We start from the raw sequence: 26,449 nt of genomic DNA, 5'->3' as shown, positions 1-26,449 counted from the left end.
CCTAAAGTCTTGTGGCAAAATGCTGGGAAAAAATTATGCTCCCACTGGCAAGGATGCCACTTTCAGAACTGTGGGTTTGTTTCCTTGGCAAGATTAGTGGCACATTACAGCTCAAAGCAGAGCAGGTAAATGGGCCAGGAGCTCCCCATGGAGCTGCTATATGAGGCATATCTTAGCATATCTTTAAAGGTGCATTTCTTTAGTTTGACGAGACTGAGGCTCACCTGGACTATTCTGACACACATTGTTACTTACAGCTGATGTTACCAGAACAAAACAAAACAATTCCATTTAAATGTTGTCATCCTTCAGTCTGTCACATTAAAACTCTAAATCAGCATTCTCAACATATGTAATTCTGGATGTAAGATGTACTTTCTCAATGCAGGCCTTTTCAGAACACGGGTCTGTATTTTGCTGAGTTGTATGAACACAGACTATTTCCTTACAAGACTTGAGCAGATAGTTGTTTCCTTTCCTATTCTACTAAGAGGTTAAGCATAATAAACCAAAGATTCAATGTAATCAAACTAAGCATTCATTTCAGTGCTCTATTGAGCTACAGCACATTTTAATTTCTCAGGCTCTGTTGATGATGTCTCATGATGCACTGGCCTTTTGATCCACTACAAAGGCTCTTTTATATAAAAGACATATACAAGAATGCACACACAATAATGCCAAGAAAAGATTATAGGAATACACTAAAAAAGAATATGATTCCTGAATATATTCCCAGACTTTACTATTTCCCAAGAATTGTACAGTTTCTGTGCATTTAGTAACTTTGGTGTAATATTGTTTTGCCCAGTTTTCATTTGAGCATGTGTGAAACTTGTATTCACAACATCCATTGTGATGGTTGAGCTCTCCATAGCTAATTGTGTTTGCTGAGAAAAATCACTTTTGCCTTTGATTTGAACCTGTCTCCCAACAGCTTTAATAGGTGACCCTTAGTTCTTCCTGTGCTGGAGGAGGTAGGAAGCAATAATCTTGTATTGACTCTATGCTTGTCATTCATTAATTTTTATTTCCTTCAGGAGTAACCTTTTCCAGGCTGAAAAGTCAAAGCTTACTTAGTCCTGCATGTCTTAATTGCTTTTAGCAGGAAAGCCAGTCCAGACTAGGAATCATCCATTTCAGCCTTCTCTGTACTTTCCTGGCTTTATTATACCACTTCTGAGGTACTACACACAAAATGTCTCTCTGACAGTCAGCTAAAGGTAAAATATAAATATCTTACCTTCTCTTCCTGATTATTTTTCAGGACTTCACCAAAATAAAGCTAAGAAAAAATCCAAATCCATCCTGGAAACACGATTTCAAGGTCATGGAAAACCTAATGGTTAAGGATACTGTTCCTTGCTAGATTTCTTCCAGACCACAGTATTAACTAGGATTTAGTAGAATATTGAATAACTATCACACCAAGAGAGAAGGAACTACATCCTAGGGAAAGAAAAAGACTGGAAATTATGTAGGGTCACAAGAGATGAGTGATAGAATCTGACCTCCCACTATAATTATGTGGAAAACCCAGAGAATCTTTTAAATATGTTGACAAAGTAAGGGCAGAAAGGTCATTTTCACCAGGGTAATGGCACTGGTGAGACTAGTAATGGAACATAATAAAAAGTGCTAATATAAAATAAGTTTTAAACTAACACAGAAATCCTATGCAACATGAAGCAGAGACACATTTTTCCAGGCAGAAAAATTGTATTTTTCTGGTAAAATTTGTTTCTCTGATGAACATAAAATACCATGGTTACATCTAATTTTTCTGCAGGGAGAAAATGCCCTGGAGTGGAGATTTTTTGGTAGTCCTGACCCATGGTTTCCACGCTGCTTGGAAGCCAGGATTTTGTTTACAAAGAAGTCAGAGTGTGGGTGTTGGGAGGGGAATGACATATGCCTTAGTCTCACTCTGATAAGGAGCTGGGATGGTGCCAGAGTGCCATATAGACAGAGCTTAAACACTGGCTTGGTTGCAGAATACATAAACCTCTGCTGGGAGGAAATACCAGATATAAAATGGGTCTTTAATCTTGCAGACAAATTCCAATTAGGAAAGCACCACACACTTTTTACACCAGGCATGATTAATCACTGGAACAAACTACCAGTAGAATTGATGAATTCACCCTTTCTTGACGCCTTCGAGTCAAGACTGCACACACTCCTGGAATTTATGTGATAGCCAAACACATGTTATAGTCAAGTACAATACTTGTTATTGAGGTTAATATTGTGGGTAATTTTTTTTTTTTTTTTTAATACAGTGGAGGTAAAGTTAAAGGTCTTTTCAGCCTTGGAACTCCTTAAAGCTGATAAAGACTCATATGATGGACAACACTGCTCTGTTCTATACATGATCATCCTCCCTGTATTCTTATCTTGCACTTTCCCTGCGTTGTCTGTGACAGTTTCCATTTGAAATTTGAGCTCCTTAAATCTTTTAAAGTTCTTTCCTTCCCAAATAAAGGAATTATTGAATCTAGTAGGAACTTAGTAGATTAATAGGAGATCCTAAACACTTAATTGGATTTGAGTCCAAACACATTCTGACAAGCAATAAACAAGCAAAAGTGAGATAAAATACCTAATATTCACCAGTAAGGCTCATTGTATGTAACCTTTGTTTTGTAGCAGCTAGTTCCTCATGAGAGCACAAAACTGGGAAGTTCCTGGGTCACCAAATCAAATTTCTTGATATCTTCAAGAGGTATTTGAATAGCTCTTTTCATGAACGAATCAAATTCCATTTTCAGAAAGTGAATTCTGCTGTCCTAACTCTAATATTACCCCACCATCTTATCCATTGTCATACCTCAAACTTCTCTCATTCCAAAATCTGATGACTATGTACTCACCTTGCAATTTTGAACCCTCAAAATCTGTAAATAACTGATTGTTCCTTACCCACATTTAGCTACTTATTACTTGTATTTTTCTGGAGCGTAGGTGCCAATATCTTTAAGCCAAGCAACCTTGCAAGATTTAGTCTTTGTTGTCCTAAGCCAAACTCTATCACTTCACTTAAAGAGAGGTTCTCCATTCATAACATCACTGTGTTGGCCTTCATTATTCTTTCAGTTAGAATTGGTCTTTCTTAATTGTGGATGACAATGATGCTCTAACTGAGGTCTCAGGAGGGCTGTAGACGATAGCAGGATCTCTCTTCATCTCCTGAAAACAAGCAAGCTTTGCATTAGTCTTTTTCACAGCTACATCACAGCAGTGGCTTGCAGCCATCCAGTCACTGTGTAAGACATCCAAATCCCTTTACTTTTTCATTAGTTGTGACTGATAAATTTCTGCCTAAAAGTAGAAATTCTTGTTATTGGTCCCTAAGGGCAGAAGTCTGTACTTTGTGCTATTGGATTTTATTCCTTTTTTGGTACTCCAGCTCTCACAATCAGACACTTCTCCCAATAGTTTATCTGGCTTCTCCTTGGCGTGGCCAGTGCTGCCTATCTAGTTTGTATTGACAAATCTCAGTTGTGGACTTTTTTTTTGTTCTACACTCGTTAGTGCTTACTGCTCTGTGTTATTTGTTCAGAGCCTTCATTCAAGGGGATGAACAGTGATCAGTGTCAATAAAAGTATTGCCTGGAAGGATGCTCTTGTAGTGATCTCGACTGTAATAGTAACTATTGACTGATGGAGTTTGAGCAATACTTACACAAGGATTTCTGCTTGGTCCTTAAAAGGGGTGAGAAATGAGGACAAGTGGCTTCCATTCCTGTTGTATTCTGGTCCTGACAGTGAATGTGGCCCATCCCCATGGGGAACACACAGTGGTTTGTCTGGGCACACAGAGGCTGGCCAGGTGTTAGCGCATCCTCCAGGACAGGTGGCTGGTGTTCCATTTTAATGAGGAGAAAACAAGCCTTCTGCAAAGAAATTGTAATCTCATCAAAATGACGTCTGCAAAAGGATGTAATTTACTCATAAACATGCACAGGGATTTGCAGATTACCTTCTCATCATGCTGATTGCATGTCTGGCTGGGGGGCCATTTTCAGGTTAAATTTCCTCTTTAAAATCTGGTAAAATGCGTTGATTTTGTGTTTAATGCTATAACTTATTTGGCTAATTATTAAAAAATAGAGGAAATATTGTTAACACAGGACAGTGCATATAAATTGCCATATAGTTTTGTCTTTGCTGGATATAAATACTGTGAGTGAACTGATCCTGGGCAGTTAATATAAAATACACAAATACTCGCTAAAAAGCAAAGATTATATAACCCCCATTTAGCACAAAAAGGATGCCTTTATGATGTCCATCTGCAGCCAAATTCTGCCTACATTCCATCTCAGAGCATATAGATAAGTGCATTTCTCAAATTCTGTGGAGGCTATAGAACTTAAATATGAAGACACATTACTGGTTTCATTAGAAGCTGTAAAATACTTGATTTCAGAGACTGGATCTTTGTCACAAGGTAAATTATTAACGTTATTTGGCATCTAATTATTTCCAAATGTTTTTTATTCCTATATATTAAATTAGGGGAGACTAGAAAGGAAAGAGTGCAGTTTGAAATTGACTGCCAACTTTTAAATGAGATTGTTTCTCCTGAGACTATGGTGATTGGAACTTGCATTAGCAGCTCATTGAAGCACATATATTTCTTCTGACATATGTCATATAGTTAGATCTTTTTATTGATGCCAAAATGCTTTTCTGTTTTAAACTATCACCACACAAGACTCCTTTCTAGAAATTGTTTATATTGCAATTATGCATTTTGCAACACTCCAAATATATATTAGTGTTGCATTTCATGGCTATAACACCAGCTAGTAATATTGTGGGGGTTTTTTTCCATTGCTATTTGTTTTGCAAAAATAGAACTGTATCATTTGTGATTTTCTTTCCACTTACAAAATGTTTCATTATTTATCAGAATAATGAATAATAATCTCTTTCAGTATTTCTGTTGTGATACGAAACTCTACTCTCATGGTGATATTTGCTTATTGTCTTCCACAGAATAAATCTGCAAATATTTGACCTTGACTTAAAGATTTGGATGGAATAAATACAAACTACTGCCTGAATGAAAACTATATTATATCTAAAAAGGCTGTAGTCCAAGTCTTCAAGGGCTTTAAAATACCTCATTAACATTTTGATTTGTGTTTTCAAGAAAAAAACCCCAAACCAACACAATGTATATTGTAACATCCTTATTTGTGTTGATATTACCTTTACAAAATTAAAAGCCAGAAAGATCAAGCAAGCCTCTTAGGTTCTAAGAATATAACCTTGAGAAGAACTTTGTTCAGTATTTTTGGGTCAAATCTAAGTTTGGAATTTTAACATATTCCTTTGGTTTTTTGGTGCAACTAGATAATCTTTGTTTTAATCTGAAGTCAACTGACAAAGGACTTGGGTGCAAACCACCTCAAACAGCAAGTCCTGAGGAGTCTTTTAGCAGAGTGATCCATCCTCCTTCCTTGCCAATCAGCAGAGATCTTAAATTAATACTGCAGAAAAAAATACTTGCTCAGTTTCTGGTTTGAAGCTGGTTTAGAACAGCCTATCCTGAAGCAAAAGAGTGGGCTTCTAACTGCCTGGAAAACTTGTGGCTTTGTGTCTTTACGACATAACCTTGATCCATAGGATGGCTTGAAAATGAGATAACAGATAAACATGACTCAAACTGTGGAACTCATTTCACCTGACCCCAGTTACCCCCTCTGTACTTCTATGCCTTTGAGGTATTCTTATAGACTCTTAACATGGATAGGGGTAACAAAAGACATTTCTAGGCTGCAAACAATCACATCCAAAAATAGTCATGTGAAATAGGTTAGATGAATTCTAGAGTTGCCAATTTTTCTTCATTGACTATAAAGGGAGGAAGGAGAACATCCCTCTGAGGAATACTTTGTGATGCCCAGCATCTGTTGGCAAATGTTCAAACTGAACACCTCCTAATTATACAGCTGAATTGTTCTTTAGGCTCCACAAAGAGTACTGACAAGAGCTTTTCTTTTGATACATGTTTATACTCTTAGTGTCCATAAACTCACCTAGTTTAGTTACTTAAAGTTAGGTATCTAAATCTTGAACTCAGCTGAGTTGAAGGGATTTGACACAGTTGCTTACAAAATAAGCACCTAATACCATTTGAGGTATGCTGGAATATCCCAAAAATCATAGAATTGTAGAATGTCCTGTTTTGGAAGGGACCCACAAAGATCATCGATCCCTACCCATGGCTGTGCACAATACAGCTCCAAAAAAATTCCCATCATGTGTCTGAATCTGCATGGGGCTAGTGGGAGAGATAAAAGAATGGCCTGCAGATGGACCTGTGTCCTCTGTCCCATCAGATTGTGGGACCTGACACAACAGACCCCAACATTTCAAATGCCAGTAGATGCCTCAGCTTGACGCACACTCTGGGTGTCAGGATATCACCTACCTGTGTCTGGTGAGTCACTGCAGGAGCTGTCTTTATATAAAAAGATGGAAGGTTTCTAATATTGGGAAAGAAAGAGAGAAAGACCAAATTCTGGAATACAACAGAACTGCCAGTCTGTTGTGGAGTCACCTCAGATGATTCACTCAGGAGGGGAGATTCGGGAGAAGTTTCTCTGGAGGGATGGCTCTATGTTCTAGTTTAAGTACAGCAATTCAGGAAAGAAAACCTTAATAGAGGACTGGATGAGAAAAGGCACAATCATAACAGCCTTGACAATTTGAAAGTCATAATTCAGGTCCCAGCAGTCATAACATTTAAGAAACAACATTATAATAGAGTTGGTCATGTATGGGTGCTGCTTGTTTTTAATGTCTTTACTGGACCCAGGTTGCTCATCCTTTATTTCTCACCCAAGATTAGAAGCATGTATCTTGAATGAAACAACATCTAATGGCATGACTCCAGAAAGTGGCACTTCAGGAAAAATGCACCCTGGAGTTTCCTAAAAAAATCAAAATATCAAGATTAACTTGTGCTTCACAAGTTTAATTTCCATTGCAATTACTCCAGTGGCTGTTCCCACTTGGCCAAGTCAAGCAGAGGCAGGAGTCTTTCCAAGATGCTGCCTCCTAGTTTGCACACATCTGATTTTGTTAAAGAGATTTGTATTTTCCAGTGTCAAACCAGGACAGCCTGCCCTGCTGTCAGCCATGCTTCCCCTCAGAACAGGCAATCAATAGCTGCCAACTCTTTCCGTGTAGGGCTTTCACTGCCTCTCTTTGCACAACCTGTGTTAAGTTCTGCTGGGAATGTGCAGCCTGATATAAAACTTTCCATTCAGATGAGCAGATTTGACAGATTTGTCTACTTATTAATAGACTAAGTTCAGCAGAATTTAAGATGCAAATTTATTCTTGGCCTATTTTCCTTTTTGCACTTTCCATCTCTGTTTTCTCCTCTGTGCTTTTTCCCTGGCTGTTTACATTCCCTCATCTCCTTTGGTCCATATCAATAACATTAAGAATTGTAGTCTTTTAATCTCCCATAGCTCACTAGATTACCTTTGCAGTGAGGGAAGGTGCCAGTGAGGCTGGGAGCCTGTGACCTTTCCTCCTCACATTGTCCTTGTGGGAGGATTATTAATGGTGCCCTGAAGGAAAGTGCCAGGCCTACCTCTCCTTCAGCAGGTGGAGACCACATTTGTAACAGCAGAGAGAATAAACTCCTGGAATGGGGAAGGGCAAAATTATAAGAAGCCAGCTGAACTTTTGCAGTGTTTGTACTGGCAGCGGTTTTGCAGTGCGGGCAGGTCACCATGGTGGACATTTTGTGAGGAGCAATGGCCACACCAGCAGCCATCTTGTCCTTGCTGAGGGGAGGATGGCTCTGTGCTTGGTGCCTCCAGAGCTTCTTTTCCACTAGGCTCAAGCACAGCAAATGCACCAGTTCCATCTAAATTCAGTCATCTTTTTGAGTATGGTGAGAGAGCCTGAGGGACAGGGGAATGTACTTCAGCCTGGTGAGGGAGTGACCTGGGCTGCTGCTGTCCTCCAAGGGTAGCAAGAGAGTCACAGAATTGTACAATCATTAAGGTTGGAAAGGACCTCCAAGATCACCAAGTCCAACCTTCAACCTTCAACCACCATGCTCACTAAACCACATTGTGGTTTTAATCTTTGTTTCAATATCTACTCATTTATTTAACACTCCCAGGGATGATGACTCCACTGCTTCCCTGGGGATGCTGTTTTGATGCCTAACCACTCCTTCAGTGAAGAAATTATTCCTAATACCCACCTGAACCCCCCCTGGTGCAACTGGAGGCCATTTACCCTTGTCCCATCACCAGGTGCCTGGGAGAAGAGGCTGATCCCCACAAGTGCACCCTGTCAACCTCTTCTGCTCCCTGAACTCCAGTGCTGGAGTCTGGCAATCTCTTCCATGGAGGATCTGAGGGCTGATGGGGGCTGCAGGTGCCTGCTGTGTGGGACCCTCTGCTGCTGGAGTTCTCCAGATATGGCAGCTGGATCATTGCTTTGGCCAGGCACAGGAGCTGAGTCCTTCCCCTGCCTTTGTCTCCTCAGCTGCATGAAGAAAAAAGCAGGCTGAGCCCTGCCCTCTCCTGTCAGCAGGACAGGTGCTGCTGAGCCTGTCAGGATGTACCTCACAGGACTGAGTCTGAGCCAGTCAGGTTGGTTTTGCTGATACATGGAACAGAAGGACACAGGGAATTGTCATGGACATTCAGCCTTATCAACAAAGGAGCACTGACCAAGGCACTTCCCACTCTCCTCATCGGCTTTTAAATGAGATGGAACATATATAGTTTTAGGGAATAATAGAAACCCAAGCTCAGTTGAAAAAACTACTCACTGTTGGGAGGTGATGGGAAACTGCTGACACTACAAGGCCTGGACAGGGTGCTAGCAGGGAGCTGCCAGGATTCTTGATCCACCCAAGTATATGCACTCCTGGGAGCCAGGAGGATTCCCCACACACAGTTCTTTGAGCCCAGAAGAAGGATTGAGTCCTGTGCTATGGTCAGGAGGAGGGATTTTGTTTATCACCCCTCACAACTTTTGGGATATTAAGACAAGGTAACACTAAAACTGGGCTGTAGTCTGAAATATTACAACAAAACTTTTTTCTGAGGAAGAGGGGTCTTTGCCATCAACCTTCTACAAAAGACTCTTTATACCTATCTGTTTTCTTCCTTCCTGTGACTCAGACACTTTCCTTCTGTTTTCAGCACTCAGTATCCATCTTTAGCCAATAAAAGCAATAGGATGGGGTGCAGCAAATATGTTACCATAACTCAGAATTACGAGGTTTTCCTTTGTTTCTCTTTTTAGTTATTTGCGTGCTCCTACTGATTTTATAAGAACATGTTGACTCTTGTGAAGGTTTTTGAGACACATAAAACTGTTGTGGCAAAATCCTCTCAAAATATCTAGAGATATGTGTGTTCTCCACATAATATGGCAACAATATTATATAAATTTGTTTATATTTTTGTCAGGGAGTTGGCAATTACAGATTTACATCTATGGTTCCCTGTTCACGGTTCAGTTCTTCTCCAGCTTCTCCAGTCTTCCTTTGAATGTTTTCTGATGCTTCAGCTGCTCACATGATACAGAGCCAGCCAGGTTCAGTCTGTTATGGAATTTGTCCCCTCCTGGCCACCTGGATGAAGATCCCAACTTGACTGAGTGTAGTTTCCATGGTGGTAGCAGCACACTGGTCTAGAAACTGCCACTCTAATATGCAGCTAAAATAATTTTCAAAATGATTTTTCACACTTTCAAGCTATTTCCTGCAGAATAGTGAAAAACAATAGTTGGAAGAAGACAAATATAATCAGCATTTGCTGAAATTCTGCAAGTCAGGGTAATTGCCTGCCAATGCTGTGGATGTCAGGGATACCCATTGACTCACTACAACTCTTGTAAGACCTGAGGGTCACCTAAACTACTCCTCAAAGGTTTTTCACCACCCAAGTGTTCTTGAGCAATGCAAATGTTTCCTAATAAATAACATATTTTAGCTTCAAAGTTCCTTCCTTACCAAATAATGAGATCACAAAAGCTTCATTTTTAATGGACAGATTCTTTATGTCTCTTTTTATGCTTTGAGATGGATCAACCAAAACAGAGCATAAATATTGTGACTGTCCTTTGTTCACTTGTTTATAATCACTCTTTAGCTCTCTTAAGGGCTTGAAGTATATTTTGGAAAAGGGGTTTAATTGCTCACACTTTATTTGATGCAGGTTGGGTCATGCAATTACTGTTAAGTAGGAATGTATGTGTAGACACTCATAAAAATAAATAGCACTTTTTAAAATCTCCCAACTCGGTTTTTTTAATCTACCACTGAGGAACAGTAGAGCTTGAGAGGCTTTTAACATATTTCTTACCTTTGTATTTTAACTTTTGTTTGGTAAAAATGTTACTTTTTTGATAAATTGCATTGAAAAATATGTAACATTCTCTTTCAGTTCTCAAATCTTCCTTTTACCCATCAAACCTAGGGACCATTATGTTTTTCTACATGCAAGTCAAAGAGAGGAGACAAAGCACAAGTTAAATGACTGAGTTTTGAAAATGTCTTAGGTTTTGGAATTTCTTAACATTGTTTTTCACTTTCTATAAAAATCCTCTTTTATCTCCCTGCAACTTTGCTATTTAAACATGATCACAGACATATTTTTTCAGACTCTTTTTTTGACGCAACCCAAGCTATTGGCATAAGAAGGCCATTCTATGTTTTTTCATTAAATAGCTACAAATCCTATATAATTTTTCTTTCATTTTAATCTTTAGGTCTGCATTAACTCCCATTTGTTCTTATTCTGAGGAAAATAAAGCGTATTTCTGGAATTGAAACCTTGATCTACCAGAGGAAGGAATTTGCCTTTGGGTGAGTGGAAATGTTATGGTGGCTCATAGTTCTCATTTTTGCTTTATGATTTGTGGTAAAATACAAATCGATCGAAACAAGATTTTTTATTCTTGATGGAGCATTTTAACTCAAGCAAAGTGGGAACAGTCAAAAGATAAATTTAAATACCATTTTCAGATTGACAGAGGAATTTCTTTTCCATGCAATAACTAGAGTTCTCCTTCAGAAAGTGGGAAGTCCCATAATGAAAGGGGAGTTCCTTGTCTCACTGGAACAGACTGATGCCCCTGCTCCTGGGAGGGAGTTTCCTAAGCTTCTCTGGGGTGAGATGCAGGAAGGGATTAAAGAAAGAGTGAAACTGAGACTGGCTTTTAGCTATTTTTGGGGACTTTTTTCTCACAGAAATGGTTCAAGAGGAAAAGCACTATACCTCCTCCTCAGACTCCATCTCTGACGTTTTACTTCTTTTGAGAAAAAATCTTCAATATTTTCAAATGAAATTTGACAATAGGTCAGGACAATAAAAACAGCAATCGTTTGCTGTAAATAATGATAAAAAAGATTGCTTGGACAAATCTGTCCCTTTTTTTTGTTTGTTTGTAGAGTCTCTTATTTTCTTCATCCTCACAATTTGGTGGAACTTGTTTTTCTATCATTCTAAGATATTTGTTTCCTCAGGTGGGAGAAAATAAAGTTTGAAAATTCATCTTGGTCCCTAGTCTTTCAAGTAAACAGCTGAAATAGCCTGACTTTAAAGCTGTGGTGTCCTCACTATCAGTTGAACTGAACTATGATGTGTCAACTTTGTACTCAGACAGTGAAAACAGACAAGCTTTTGTAAAGAGAATGGAAAGATTTTGACTTACTTGTCTCCTTTACTAAAAAAATAATGAAAGCACTGGGACAAGGAATTTGGACTGCTGAGACTAAGAAGAAAGGGAGACATGGACTCTGTGGTGTGCCATGGGCTCCAAACCCACAGTGGTCTCAATGCCTATCTCAAAGATCCTACCTAAAGACCAATCTGTGAAATGGAAAGTGTCATTTGCAGAGAAAATAAATTTTGAATGAAAAAAAACCCACAGCTGTTGTTCATTAATTGCATGAGCAGAGCACTCACAGGAGAAAATAAATAGATCCTGTCATACCTGAAATAGGAAAAGGGAGGAGGTGATGGTGGTATAGAAGAGGCAAAGTGATATACAAGACATGACACGAAAGCCAAAGTCAGATAAAGTGAAAGACCAAAATAAGAAAGAACAGTGACACAAAGTCATGGCACAGCTTTTACAAGCCAATGTCAGGATAAAGGATCATGGATGTTTTCAAGCTGTCTGCAATTTCCTTTAATAAAGTGGCTCTAAAGATTTGATAGCATTTCCCACAGGAAGGTCTGCAGCCCTATTAAGATGTATGGTATTGGTTAGCCACAGGTTCCAAGTCAGAATGTAATGTTTCCAGTTCAGAGAAAAGGATCTCTTCTATTAGAAATTATCATTAATAATAAGATGCCTGTCAGTTGACCTTTCTCAGCAAAAGTATCACTTGTAAAATCTTTCTAAAAAATTTGACATATGTCTCAAATATATCATTTGAATCTCCATTCTGGGGCCAAAACCTCAACATCACATGTTCATAATTCTCATTAACATCAGTGAAAGCTTAGTGCAAATCCAAGGGTAAAATCTGTTCTCTAGTCTTCCAACTACTACTCAAGTAGTATGTGAAAGTTTAGAGCTTTTTAGATCATACAATCACAGAGATATTGGTAGTCCAGCTTTTGACTCAGGGGAGGAGTATTGCTAAGACTTGATCAGATGTTGGCTTTAAGTAAGTCTTCAAAACTCTCTGGAGGCTGGAGAATCTTTGTAAGTGTTGCACTGCCCCACTGATGAAGAAAACTCCTTCTCCTTCTCCTTCTCCTTCTCCTTCTCCTTCTCCTTCTCCTTCTCCTTCTCCTTCTCCTTTCTCCTTCTCTTCTTTCCCCTTCTTTCTCCCAACACTTAATAGAGTTAAGAAAAAGGTTAAAATTTAACTACTCATTTACATAGGGTAGCATTGTAACTTTCCTTCGCTAGTAATATAAACAAGGGTTTATTTTGGAGACCACAAGTTTGAACTGGCCTGGGCTCTTGGCACTGTGAAAGCCAACGAAAATGTAAGACACAATGCTTTAAAATCTGCCCTGTGAAAGACTTGATTTGTAGTTTTAGCTTTGCCCTCAAAGGTGTAACTCTCTTTGAGATAAAAGGTCTGAATTTAGTTGTCAACATGCAATTGCTTATAGGCGCTCTAGAAATGGGATTTTGCTGCCAGAGCATAGATATTTTGTGCCCCTTGTGATGCCCCCAGGTTACCCAAGGCGTCTGCACATTACAAATAATACACTGGAGGGAACCTACAGAGTGATTCAGCACAGTTTAAGCAAAGTTCAGGTGTCCATAGGTGTGTACAGGTACAACAGAGGTCTTAATTCTTGTTGTAGTGAACAGAACATTTGGGGATCATTTCTGGTTGTAGGCACATAGTTTCCCAGATATTTGAGATGCCCAGGAGATGCCTGAGCTGTTTGCATAGGGTTGGAAGGTATAGATACCCATATCCTTCTGATCTGGCAGATGGAAACCAGGTGGAATATCTGAGGGCATCTAATATAAGCAGAAGCCTGCTGATTTTGGCGAGATGTGGGAAGTGAGGAGGAAGATGTTGGTGTTAGACAGACGTGCTGAAATCCTGTCAGTAGCCAGCTCTTGTCACAGCCTCTATATCATATAAACAGTTGACAGAACATATTGACACTTTCCAGTGTAAAAATTGTCTCAGCGGTACTGTTTCCCAACAGTTTAAAGTGTTGACACCCTAAATGGTGGATCTCAAAGTGAGAGAGAGAGAGAGAGAAAGAGGATGCTGTGAAGGAAGGGGGGAAAAATGAATATGGGAATGAAAATTTGTGGACATAGCCTCTGGCTCACCTGGGAATGGAAAGTAATCCCATCAGAATGAGCTCTGGATGGCAGAGGACAGGGACAAGGTTGGGAAGGTGTCTCTCTGAGCCCAGAGGCTCTGGAGAACATGTTGATGTGTGGATCACAGCAGGACTGGTGATATGCAAGGGCCCTGAGGAAAATCCATACAGGAGATGGTAGAGATAGAGGCTGGAGAAGAGGGTCCTGCACTGGCTGTACTTCTAATGCTAAGCAGCACCAGGGCCTGTTCACTGGCCCCAAAGCCATCTGGCACCTTTTGGACGCAACCTTGTTGTTAAACACTCTCCGACTCTAAATAAGAAAAATTACATTCAGCATTCCTATTGGGAATATTCCTGGCCAGGGCTAGTTCCTGTGTCCAGGCAGCACTGGAACAATGCTAACTGACTGGTGAAAACACCAAGAGGGACTATTTCAGTAACAGCCACGTGCCAAGGCTCAGATCTCTGCCCTGGTATACTTACTTAGTAAATGATGTTTATATTATCCATTCCCAACAGCCTTTCCCAATGGCCACTTTGGATGTAGCCCTGTTTTGGGTGCCAGGCAAGTCCAGCCACAGAAATAAGAGCTGCTCTGTGCTGATTGCCCTGGAGGCTGCAGAACAATCCTCACATCACATATCCCCTTCCTACCCACTTATGCTTGAACCACAGCTTAATTCCTGCCTGAAGCACTGGACAGATTTCAGGTGTTTGCAGACCCAGAAGAGCCCTGCACACAGTGAAAGCCAGAACTGCAGCATCTGAAAATGGGAACAATAAGCACCATTAGGACCTACTTGTAACTTTCAAAGAGAGGGTACCAAACTTGTCAGAATTTTACAAAGAGAGCCAAAAAGTTAACTATCCCAGACTCCACTTCTTAACTTTTCACAAAAGGGATCTTTGCAGCATTTAGTGGAGAAGTTTTATTTCAATGAGGATTTTAATAATATCAAATATATTCTTTTTTTGATTCACAACAAAACAAAGTCCGATCCCATAAGATGATCTCAGGTATTTGGACCAAAAAGATCTGAATCAATCTATCAATAAGTTTACTCATAAAGGTTGGTCTGTGACAGTCCTGGAGAAATGTCTAGGCAGGAAGCCAAAAAAACTTTCATCAGAACATTCCCAGATTCCTGGACCAACATTAGTCTCAGATAAACAGTCCTTACAAATGGTTTGATTGTGATCAGATGACAGATGAAGTCAGAATATCTGAGTATTTCTGAGTACTTCTGCTCCTGATTAGTAAATCCACTCATGTCCTTCCCAGGTCCCTCATTTCATTCCGTCCATTTTCTGGACAGAGAGAGAAAAGTGTTGCCTTCCCACCACTTTGTTTTACTTCTCCCTGGCTTCCTAAATTCTTTTTCTCTGATAATTTTCTGGATCTTTTTTAACCCCCTTATGTATCCTCAAATCTTCTGTCACCTGAATTTTTCAGTTGTCTAGAAAGAACCCACAGTGAAATCTCAATTCCTTTAAGCTCGAGTCTGTATGAATTTTCAGTCTACAAAAGCCATCTGCTTGGTTCCAGATGAAGAACAGTGTTCTTGGTCCTCTGCTGGATCATTTATTTGTTATTCTTAGAAGTAGAAACAAGGACATGAGGATGTCTTCTACAACCAAGACTGTTACTGATACGATACTTCATCAATTTAAAAAAAATCTGAACTATGTCAAAAGTATTATTTATTAAACTAGAGTAATTTCTATTCCTCTGTCAGTTATGGTGGCAGCAATTTCAGATAAAGGCAGCACTGGCCAGGTATGACATGAACACAGGAGGAGATGATTGCAAAGCTCAAGGCCAGGGTAGGACATCACCTTATGACGACTGGAAGTAGTGTGAGGGCTTAAAAACCAGATCAGGAAAGTAGTTGGACACTGTCTTTCTGCAATGAACCCAGCTAGGTCAGATAAGGGATTTACAGCCTCTCAGCTGATTGAACTTTATCTTGTTTTGTCCTGAGGAGGACAGATTCCGTATATAAGCAGCAATCCCAGAGGTGATTGAGACATTTGTAAGGCCGTATCATTGGTAAAAGCCAAGCCAAATTTTCTCTTCTTGCCTCAGTTTATTTGAGTACTTAGAACAGGTACATAGACTGTGTGTGGTCTGACTTTTTCTCAAGGTAACTTTGACGTTTCTTGCCTTTCTTCAGACTTGAAGAAAGGTTTAAGTATCTGAAAGTTTCTTGATTTTACTTCAGTTAATTGAATAGAAAACACAATCTTCCTCTACCATTTTCATCTCTCTTATTACCACTAAAAAACAATTACTGTAATAATGTTTAAAAAAACCAAACCAAACCAAACCAAAAACCAACAAAAACAAAACCCACCAACATAAAAAGTCCCAATGCATGTTATCTTTTATCTATTTCAGAACTAACATTTGTCCACATAACGTGTCATAATTCCCTCTGGAGCTGTACTTTAATTCTTGGTTCCCTTGTTCTCCTCTTACACGCTGAGTTTTCTGCTAGATTGCAGATCTACAGTAAAACTAGTTTTTCCAGTCTCAGCCAAAGGTCTTCTTACTGGTTATGACATAATTGTGTTTTTGAGAGACACAATCCAAGCCAGAAGCATGGCCAAAAGGAGAAAGCTGATGGCACCCTGAATACTGCTCAGAAAAAGCATGTAATGGTTGATGGGATTACTACACCAATGAAGCAGTGCTTGAACTTAGTTCAATAAGCTGAAGAGAAATATCTGAATTTCAGAAAATCACATTTTGAAGAAAACCCAGAAACAAAAGCAGATGAAAATGTAGTGTTTCAATATCTCCTATTTTCCAGAGCCTCCAATTTGATGGAGATGTCAGTATTGTGTCTGAACCAGAATATCAAAGGCAGGGGGAGAAGATTTGTACACAATCAAATCTCCATGTATCTTAACTATTCTACAGCTGTGAAGCTCACTTTGCTCCCCTGAAGTGTTCCCTTATGTAGATCAATAATTGTTGCCCTCTGGAAGTTTTTCCCACTTTCTTTTGCTTCATTTCTGTAGCAGAACTGAAGTCTTGCAAGCATTTAATGTTTACATGACAGCTTATTCCCATAATAAGTTGCACAAACAGTAACCTGAGCAGCAAATTCACATCCCATATTTTTCCAAGGAAATTGACATTACATTACCTATACTCATCCCTCCCAGTATCAAAACCAGCTAAAGGCCCCACACTTCTATTTTGCTGCACTGACTTTAGAGGGCATTCAAGCAGCCTTGGAAAAATGTTCAAATTTCACTAGTTGTCTTCTTATTTATAGCACATTATTATTCACTATTTTAATGCATAAGAACCTTGAAGAATAGCTAAGTAGATCAGATCACTAATTCCTGTGAGCTAAGAAAATGAATTATTTTCTCCTGTAATTTCTAATTCGACCTCCTTGTTGCCCTACATAAAATTTTCGCCTGATTTTTTTTTTATAGTCAACAAGGTCAGGGATAACTGAAGCCAAGAAAAAGGGAAGCAAACAATAGTGCAGCAATAATAGTTAGAAAGATTAATGCTAGTGCTTGAGTGCTCCCAGCAAGATTAATTTTCCTGAAAACATTAATTATTCCTTTTCCTAGGTCCAGTGCAAGTTGAGTAAAGGCTGTGCTAATCGGCCTTGAAGGTTACAGAGGTTGATGCAGCTTTCTCATAAGCTTGTGTGTGTCTGCTCTTTGAGAAGATCACACATGGCCTGAGGTCTCCTCACTGGAGGCTCTTGCTGTTGGGATTCCTGGGATCATACAAACATAGAATCCTTAATGTAGTAAAAGACTTCTTATATTCACAACCCTCTTGGTAGTGTCCACTGCTCCCTCTGGATTCATTCTTCCTCAAAAGGTGGATTTTTCTTATCTAAAGTTGAATGTCTGTCACAGAGCTGCCTATACCCGAGATTTAGATTGGATATTAGGAGGAAATTCTTTACTGTGAGGGTGGTGAGGCCCTGGCACATGTTGTCCAGAGAAGCTGTGGATGCCCCATCACTGGCCGTGTTCAAGGCCGGGTTGGATGGGGCTTGGAGCAACCTGGGATAATGGAAAGTGTCCCAGTGGAAATGGAAATGGAAAGTGTTGGAATGAGATGGTCTTTAAGGTCTCTTCCAGCCCAACCCATTCTGTGAATACATGATTCTATGAAGTCTCCAAGAATCCTCTTTCCAGGCACTAAGCAGCGTCTCCTTTGGGAATGCTGCCTGTCTGACCTGCCTTCGAAGGAGCTGCCTGGCCAAGAGCATTGCACAGATCTCTGCTTGCAAAGAGGGGCTGCGGTGGCTGCCTCAGACACAGAGAAATCTGCCCTGGGCCAGGGGAATTTTGGCACTGTGCAGGACCAGAAGGGTGGGCAGCAGAGTTCTCACAGGCTGGCAGAGCCAGCCCCTGCTGTCAGCAGGGTAATTCTGCACAGAGAGCAGAGGTCCAGCCCAGACAATGATCTGATCTGGCCAGGCCACACTGTGCTGCATCATCTGCAAACTTAATGGTTCAGACACCGCTTTGAACACCTCTTCACTCTGCTGTAGGTTGCCTGGAATCTATTTTGGCCCAGTATACCAGCACATGGAACACTGTCTCTATATGCAAACACTCTCCTATTTTGCCAGTGCTATCAGCTTTTGTGATTTTATGACAAACTTCCTGATATTTAATGTTTTTGTTTTGGTTCCCTGAAGGTCCCATTTTTTAATGTCCTGCTGCATAAATAACTAAACTTTCCTTTTGAGATAAAATGCAGTCTTCTGACATGGGGAAATATTTGAAAATTTTGTTCCACAGAGCATCAATCAAGTTCAAACAAACAAACAGACAAGCCACACAAAAACAAGCCCCTTGTACAATTCCAAATAATAAATAAAAGTGATTCTTATTTTTTAGGCTGATCATGATACTGTTTCTCCTTCAGCAGTCTTGCTTTTTGCCAGTGATATGCTGCTCTTTTGATCTTTATTTTTTTCTCTAGAAATTACAGGAAAAAGAAAAAAAAGCCACTTTTCCTTCAGTGACAGACCACAAATCCTGATGTAGCATTCTTTTCCAAGGTTAAATTAATCAATTCTTCTCGCTGTGATTTTCCAAGGGCATAGAATTTCCCAGAGATGGACCTGGCTGCCCTTCATTTCCCTGAACTGCTCTTCTCCATGGCTCTTCCCTATTTATCCCTCCTGCCCTTCTGTCCTCTGATGGTTCCAAGAGATGTTTCTGGCAGTTGCAGGAGGTTTGGTGCCCTGCAGTATGCAGGGACAGGATGAAAATAAAAAGACCATCTGCTTTCAGCAGCTTTGGTCACTTAAGCAATGGTAAGCATCCTTCCCTCCTGGTTCATCGGAAAAGGAAAGCGTGGGAGCTGGAATGGGTGGGGGATGCTATTTCTGCCAGTGTTGGGTACTGAATGTGTGATCACCTACCAGGACATATGGCAATTACTTCCTGCAGCTCATAATATTTCGCATTAATCTTTTCTCATCTACAACCACTGATCTTTTGACTCTTTCCATCAAGGGAAATAAAGGAGAAGACCACTTAGCAGCTGCTCTCTTCAATCTCTATTCAAACACTGATTGTAACTAAGTAAGTTTGCCTTGTCAAAATGCTTTTGAGCATGAAGAAGCTGCTGCCAATATTTTCCTGGCAACATCTGAGCCTTGCCCTACCTGTGTGGGGATTTTAGACTTCTGTTGTGGTAACCTGAACAAAGGGAGCACCAGTTGGCAGAAAAACTTCTAAACTTCATGGGTATTTTTTTTAACTTTAGTGATAAGATTTGCTCTTCCTTCCTTCCTTCCTTCCGAATTCCGAATTCCGAATTCCTTCCTTCCTTCCGAATTCCTTCCTTCCAAATTCCTTCCTTCCTTCGAATTCCTTCCTTCCTTCCGAATTCCTTCCTTCTTCATAGAAAAACTCTCATAAAGCAGAAATCTACCTGTTTTCAAAAAGCAGCCTGCCAGTTCATAATTTCATAATTTCACAATTTCACACAGGTATCATATCTCTTCCTTCTGTAATATCCCAAATTTAAAGGACTCTAAAACTGATGGAAAGGACCAAGGCTTTACTCCATGTGACACCTTTTGAAATGTTAATCTGAAGGGGACAAAAACTCAGTTAGAAAAAAAGTGCCAAGCCCTTTGGGTATGATCTCCTAATTAAAGTTTGTTCTGATGACATTGTTTTGCATATTTTGTGATTGGATCTGATGCTGATAGATTTGGGATAGGGTGGAGTTTCTGATGAACAGGGCAAAAGTGAAATTATTTCCTTCCTGCATTTGCAATTTAAATAAAATCTCAGCAGAATAAATTGCTTGTGGTACAAATTCTTTCTTTCTTAGTTGTAACTGGATTAATGAAGGCTGATTCCTACCTCTGCTGCACACTTTCTCCAGTAGATGAGTCTCTATGAGAAAAAATTACTTGCAAACCTCATTGTACCAATGAAATGAGCAAAATACATCTTTTATCTAGTATTTTTTTCTCTCTTTTTTGTCTTTGGACACTTTGAAACTTTTGTTCATGTATTTCAGTGTTGTCTCACCGGTTAGATGGAAGACTATAAAGGAGCTTGGAGCATTCCCATCTGAGCCCTTCTAACTGATGATTTAGCAGAGATAACATACAGGGTAATGAACCAATATCCCAATAGTGACCAGCCAAAGTCAGCAGCTTCCATAAACAGCTTAATCTCATTGTTAAAAAATAGGGGTTCTGCTGTAATATGAGCTGCTGATAGATGCTTTAGTGCACATCAGAGCATGTTTATTGGAGGAACATTAATGGAAAGAGAACCAGGCTGTGAACATCACAAGCTGACTGGAGGCAAAAATAACTGCAAAAATAAAAAGTTATAGCTTTTTAAAGGAGTAACTGCACCGCAACAAATAAATCCTTTTTTTTTTTTTTCAGATATGTACTGAAGTTTTTTTACATGCCTTTCCAGTGCCTGTGGTCATGGCCCTTTACAGAGCTTCTCTGCTGCCCACTCCCTCCTCCACTTCTCTCCCCTGTGTACCTCAACACAGATCACAACTGTTCATGTCAGGAATTTCTCCTCTGAGGCTCCAATCTTTTGGAACACCCCTCCTCTGTCTCTGCCTCATTGACTTGCATTGGCTCATCAAACATCCACTGAGAACAAGTATCTGTTTCCTTTTCTAAATCATCCCATTGTTTCCTTCCTCTCAATGATGATTTACCTCTGTATTTAATTAATTATGTTTGGTTTTTGACGTATGGTTCTTCTGCAGGATGCCACATAAAATGAAGCCTTGTAGTATGTTACAGGTGGAAAAACAAGCATGGTAAAAGCTTCAATTTTTGTTTTTGCAGCAAGTGCACACTTTTCCATCCTGTAGAAACTGGCAAGGAGGAGAACATAGTCTGGAAATGTTTTCCGGGAGTTTTGCATGTTTCATCTCACCAGATGTAGACACCCACATTTATGAAAAGTGCTGTCACCCTGGGCTGCTTCTATATTGAGGCATTTTTAGAGCAATATCCTCCTCATTCTAAAGCAAAACAAGTCAGATTAAGTTTCCTAAAAGTACTTCTTTTTCTTCCATTTAACAGTAAGAAAAGACCTAAGTGCTGACTTACTCCAACTTGCACATCTGCCCTGTAAGACTCCAGACTTAAGTGTCTTACCCGCGGCACCTTTTTGTGAACCATCCTCCTTTCCAGAGGAAAAAAAATCATTAAGAGGAATAGAAAGAAATGCAAGGAACAGCTGTACTAAGGTGTTGTTAAAATGAAGGCTGAGAAGCATCTGGGAGACTCACAGGTCAGACACGCTGAACCAAGCATGAGGGCAGTGACAACTTCACTGCAAAAGCTTTGTTTGCATAGCACATCAAGGGTAGTATCTGCCTGAGTCCCACGTGGGAGGCACTCTGAACTGTGAATTTTGGCTCCTTGTTTTCATTTCTGAGAGATAATGAGGAAGAAAAGATGCAACAAGTTTTCATTAAAAAGAAGCAAGAAGCCCATGTGGCCTGATTTATATTTTTAATACAGTGCATGCATGCTACTGTAGAAGTCCTGATTAATTACATGTTTTCATCTAACTACCAACAAAATCTTCATGCTGGGATGAAAAATAGGATGAACAATCTCATCAGTAAAACTGTGGACAAATTTAACACATGCAGTTAAAGTCAAATCTGCGTTCCATCAAGCCCAGTGAAAGAAAAAATAACCCTCAAAGAAAACCCTTAAAGACTTTAGGAGGCCTTAGTCTTCCCACACTCTGTTTAATTGTGCTGCCCTCTGCCTAATTATGCTCTAGAAATGTTAAAATGCTCAGAAACTTCTTCAGCCTCCAAAATGAGTCTGTCCATATTGAATTCTGCTTTTTTATATCTTTCTCCAATATAATTCTGAATCAGGGCATAAAAGCTGCAGCCACAGACTCTCCTGGAGGATTTGACAGAACATTGTGAAAGAACACTTGGTTTTGTCTTTATTGCACCACACATGAGTGCCTCCATCTCGTTAATGCAGGAAATGTGTTATCTGAGGGAGAGGAGCTCACAAGCTTGGAACATCAGTGCTATGCTTTAGAGCCCCTTTCTTTTTCATTTTTTCTATTAGATGGCAAGGCAAATTAAATGTCTCATCATGATGAAATAACAGATTCTCCAAATGTGTCCATTTGGCAAGAAAACTGTGTATTTTTGTCAGTGCACTAGCCTCAGTCCCACAAGGGGACCTACTGGCTTCCAAGCTGTAATAAAGGAAGTGACAAGCTGGGTTAGTTTGTTAGTTGTTGCTGGGCTCTTCTTTTTGTGCTGAAAGCATTTATTTGCTTGCTTTCACAGGGGATCTTTCCCTGAAAGCTTTCCCATCTAGAAGCCTGCTCCATCCACAGCAATGTTAGCTGTGGAAAGAGGCAAAGGAGCATCTGTGCTGTTTCCTGCCCCTTCTGCAAAACTGCTCTTATCTGAGTCAGTGCTTTTCCCTCCTCATGGCCTTATTCTCTTTGCAGACTCCTGCACAGCTGAGCACTCTGCAACATCTAATCAGTGATTTTCTAACACTGCTACTAATTGCTTGTGCCCATGCCAGTGCTTCAGTGCCTGGTAAACTCTTGAATCTGAAAACTTGTGAAATCCCACAGCAAGCTCCTAATTCCACATTCACACACTCCCTTCATCCGTTTCTTTCCTCTGAGATCAATTTTTCCACTCCCAAGTTTTAAGTTGCCTCTTAAAGTGGGATTACCAAGCCTGCCAGGGTTCAAGAAATGTTTGGACAATATTCTCAGGCACATGTGGGGATTCTTGGGGCTGTCCTGTGCAGGGACAGGAGTTGGACTTTAATTATCCTAATGGGTCCCTCCCAGCTCAGGATATTCTATGTTTCTTTGCTTCAATGTTTCTATATTTACAGGCCCATTCACTGAAGAAATAGAATGCAAAACTGCAGGAGGGTTCTCTGGTTTTTCTTCCAGTTGGGGACATCTATTTTTGTGAGAGTTCTAAGCTGAGGAACTGACATAAAAGCCATTATTTTGACCTTTACTCTCTCTTCCATCCTCTAGACATTATTTTTTAACAGCAGCCATGTCATGTCTTGGCTGGAAAAGAGCAACAGCCTGTGCCTCAAGGCCCATGGCCCCACTAAACACCATCTCCACCAGGATCCTGCAGCACCAGTGAGCACAACCAGGGGTTTAACAGACGTGATTTCAACAAGCTGCTGTGTCCTGCAGGGATTGGGGTATCAAATCTGAACATCCTGCTCTTTATCTCTGAGAAAATTGGGGCAGGCCTTCCCCATGGGTGTACAGAAACTTGAGCAACTCTGCAGATGGAAATGCTGTCTGTTGGCTGACTACTCAGATCTTCAACAGCTTCGGCACCTCTGCACCTTGTTCCAAAGCATGGTGTAACTCAGCCCTTAATGAGAGAGAAGATGCATATTTGAAGGACTAAAGAGGAATCTTAACAAAGTTTTACAGCCCTGCTTCTCTGACACAGGGTCTCCCTGGCACCTGTAAGTTGTCAATAATCAATGTAACACTCTGGACATCATAAAGAACCAGTACACTTAGTTCTGACTGGACTCAGAGAAAGATGCAGATTTTTTTTGAAATTCACAAAAGCAAAATATACCTGTTGTGGAGCAAGAACTCAGGCTCCCAACTCCCCCCACCTCAGGAGAGGAGAGCAGTGCATTCAGGCTCTCTGTGATCAGACCTGTCACAGGAGGATGGAAATCTCTAATTGGAAAGACAGGAATGAGTTTGAACAGGGAATCACTCAGAAAGTCACCATGAAAAGACTGGAAGACGAGGTCAAAGTGAGGTTTGAGCTTAGGTAAAAAAGAAGTAAGATATTCTATTGTGTCCCTTTTCTTCTCAAAGTGTACTTTTCTCTCTCTTAAGTACATCTGAAGATTATGTAGTAGAAAAACAGATCCAAGAATAAATGACACCCTTATCCTTAACACCCTTGTACTATGTCAAATTCATCTCCACATGTTTTCTTCTGTGGTATCTAATAAATTATTTAAACATAAAATGTTAAATAAGCTGCGGGTTTTTTCCACCTTTATGAGAAAAGGGCCCAGAAAATCTGCACAGAACAATGAATAGTTTTATTTCTCCCCACTGCACTGTTTATGTTCTCTTGGGTAGATCCACTCCTAGCTTCCCTCAAAAACTTCAATCTCATAATTATATTTTCAAATTTAAAAAAAATTATACTTTTATTTTCAATTCCAGTGTGGATTATGATATAGAAGATAACAATGAAATAGAAGTGAGAAAGATGGATGATGGCAATAGGTTCAAAGTATCATTTGATGAAAACTTAGCTGCATCCAGAGGTACTTAGATAGGCAAGGACATACCCAGACAAGGTGTACTAGCTCCTTACTTTTTGCATTATAAAGTGCTGAATTCTGTTTTCTGGCTTATCAATTTACAATCAATATATTGGATGGATATAATTTAGAGCATATGTTGGACTGTTCCTACTCTTTATATGAAATACACATTGTGTCTCTGTCCTGAAACCTGAAGACCTGATTTTACTTGGATTGACTTGTTAAACCAACTTTTGTTTTTCATTTTTCCTTAGATAACATCCAGTTTCATTTGATATGTATCTAACTAATGTCTATAAAGTTAGCTGAGTTCTGTTCTTAAAAAGATTTTTATTTAGATTAATTTGTTTCAATAGAATTGATAATTAATAGCTTGTGTAGAAGATGATACTTTGTTTTGTCCACAGGCAAGGAGAAAAGGTCCAGCTCATGGAAAAACTTTTAATAAGTATGAAAAGAAACACTGGAAAACTTTTAGAATATGATATTTCACTATGAAATATCAGTAAGTGTTTGACTATTTAAACCAGGCCATGTCTGTTTAATATAACTCCATTAGATTCTATAATGTCTTTATTAGATCAGTCTTATAATATTGGGACAAAATCTTGTTTTTTAGAAAAGGACATAAGGCTTCAGAGGCTGCAGAAACTTGTTGAATGGAGTTAAACATTCAAGTTGCTTTGATCAAATGAAATGGAAGTCCTTGCTTTTCTGTCCTCTAAAAGGGTAGTAAAGTGGTTGGGAGCATTGGTGCATGTAAAATTTTTACTAGTTTATAATGCACTTCCTTATTTATTGTGATGCCAACTTTTTAATTTTGGGAGAACGAGCATCTTTTATGGTGCTATTGACCATCATTTTTTCAAAAATTGGCCTTATAAATCCTGGTGAAGCTTTTATAAAAATCTATTTAGAAATTTTAATTACATATAAAGCTTCAATGATGAAAAAAGCATTCCCTGCATTTAATATTACTGAACACAAGGGTGCAACCATTAATCCATTCTCTTGAGCTGTCTTCTGCAATGCTTTTTTGAAAGAGGGGGAATAAAGTTATTTCTTCAACAAGATACTGTTGACAGCCAGAATGAATCACAGTTACAGTCATATACCATGACTCCAGAACCCTCCTCTTCCTCCCAGTGCTTTTGTCATCCAGCTTACCTTGGCTCACAGGCCATTTGCCATGGATTTATCTGCATTTTAGGGTTAAATAACATATATCAATTTAAAAACAATCCCAACCTGGATTATGGAGGTGGCAGTACTAAAACTCCAGTTGTTTATACATATATATAAACTCCATTCTTTCCAATCAGTACTGAGCACTGACTTTACTGAAATGTTGGCCCAATCACTCTAATAGTTCTGACTGCTTCTTGTTAAGGTTCTTAATTACTGGCAACTATTTTTACTAATAAGGAAGTAAAATAACCTATGCTATGTAGTTGACTCAAACCTGAAAAAAGTGCTTAAAAATATTTAGTTAGTTTAAAGGAGGAAATTTTTGAGTGAGATTAAGTATGATATTAAGAAGATTAGGGCTTGTTTGTTGGTTTGTTGGGGGGTGTGGTTTTTTTTGGTTTTTGGTTCTGTTTTGTTTTTAGGGGGGTTGTTTTATTTTGCTTGGTTTTGTTTTGTGTTGGGTTTTTAAGGAGAAATCACTAGGGCAAAGCAATAGTCACAGCTTTTGCCATTCCAAGAGCCAAGTATATACTCTGCATATTCCATCTGCAGAATTTTCGTTCCATGCTCAAGACCAGAAGATAAATTGGAGTAAAATATAGGGTAAGTTTATTC

At 39.5% G+C, this 26,449-nt stretch overlaps 1 long non-coding RNA gene across 1 annotated transcript; it reads left to right on the top strand.

The window, feature by feature from the left end:
• Positions 1-4,304: 4,304 nt before the first annotated feature.
• Positions 4,305-24,349, top strand: LOC121667032. Its single transcript, XR_006016894.1, has 3 exons — positions 4,305-4,453; positions 10,768-10,864; positions 20,726-24,349. It is a non-coding gene; the product is annotated as an uncharacterized LOC121667032 (long non-coding RNA).
• The last annotated feature ends 2,100 nt before the right edge of the window (positions 24,350-26,449 follow it).

This window comes from Corvus kubaryi, unplaced genomic scaffold, assembly GCF_017639235.1.
Source record: "Corvus kubaryi isolate FWS band 111438036 unplaced genomic scaffold, C.kubaryi_AGA036_p1.0 37354, whole genome shotgun sequence".
Classification (NCBI taxonomy): domain Eukaryota; kingdom Metazoa; phylum Chordata; class Aves; order Passeriformes; family Corvidae; genus Corvus; species Corvus kubaryi.
The sequence above is the reverse complement of the archived record's forward strand: the minus strand, read 5'-3'. Positions and strand labels throughout refer to the sequence as shown.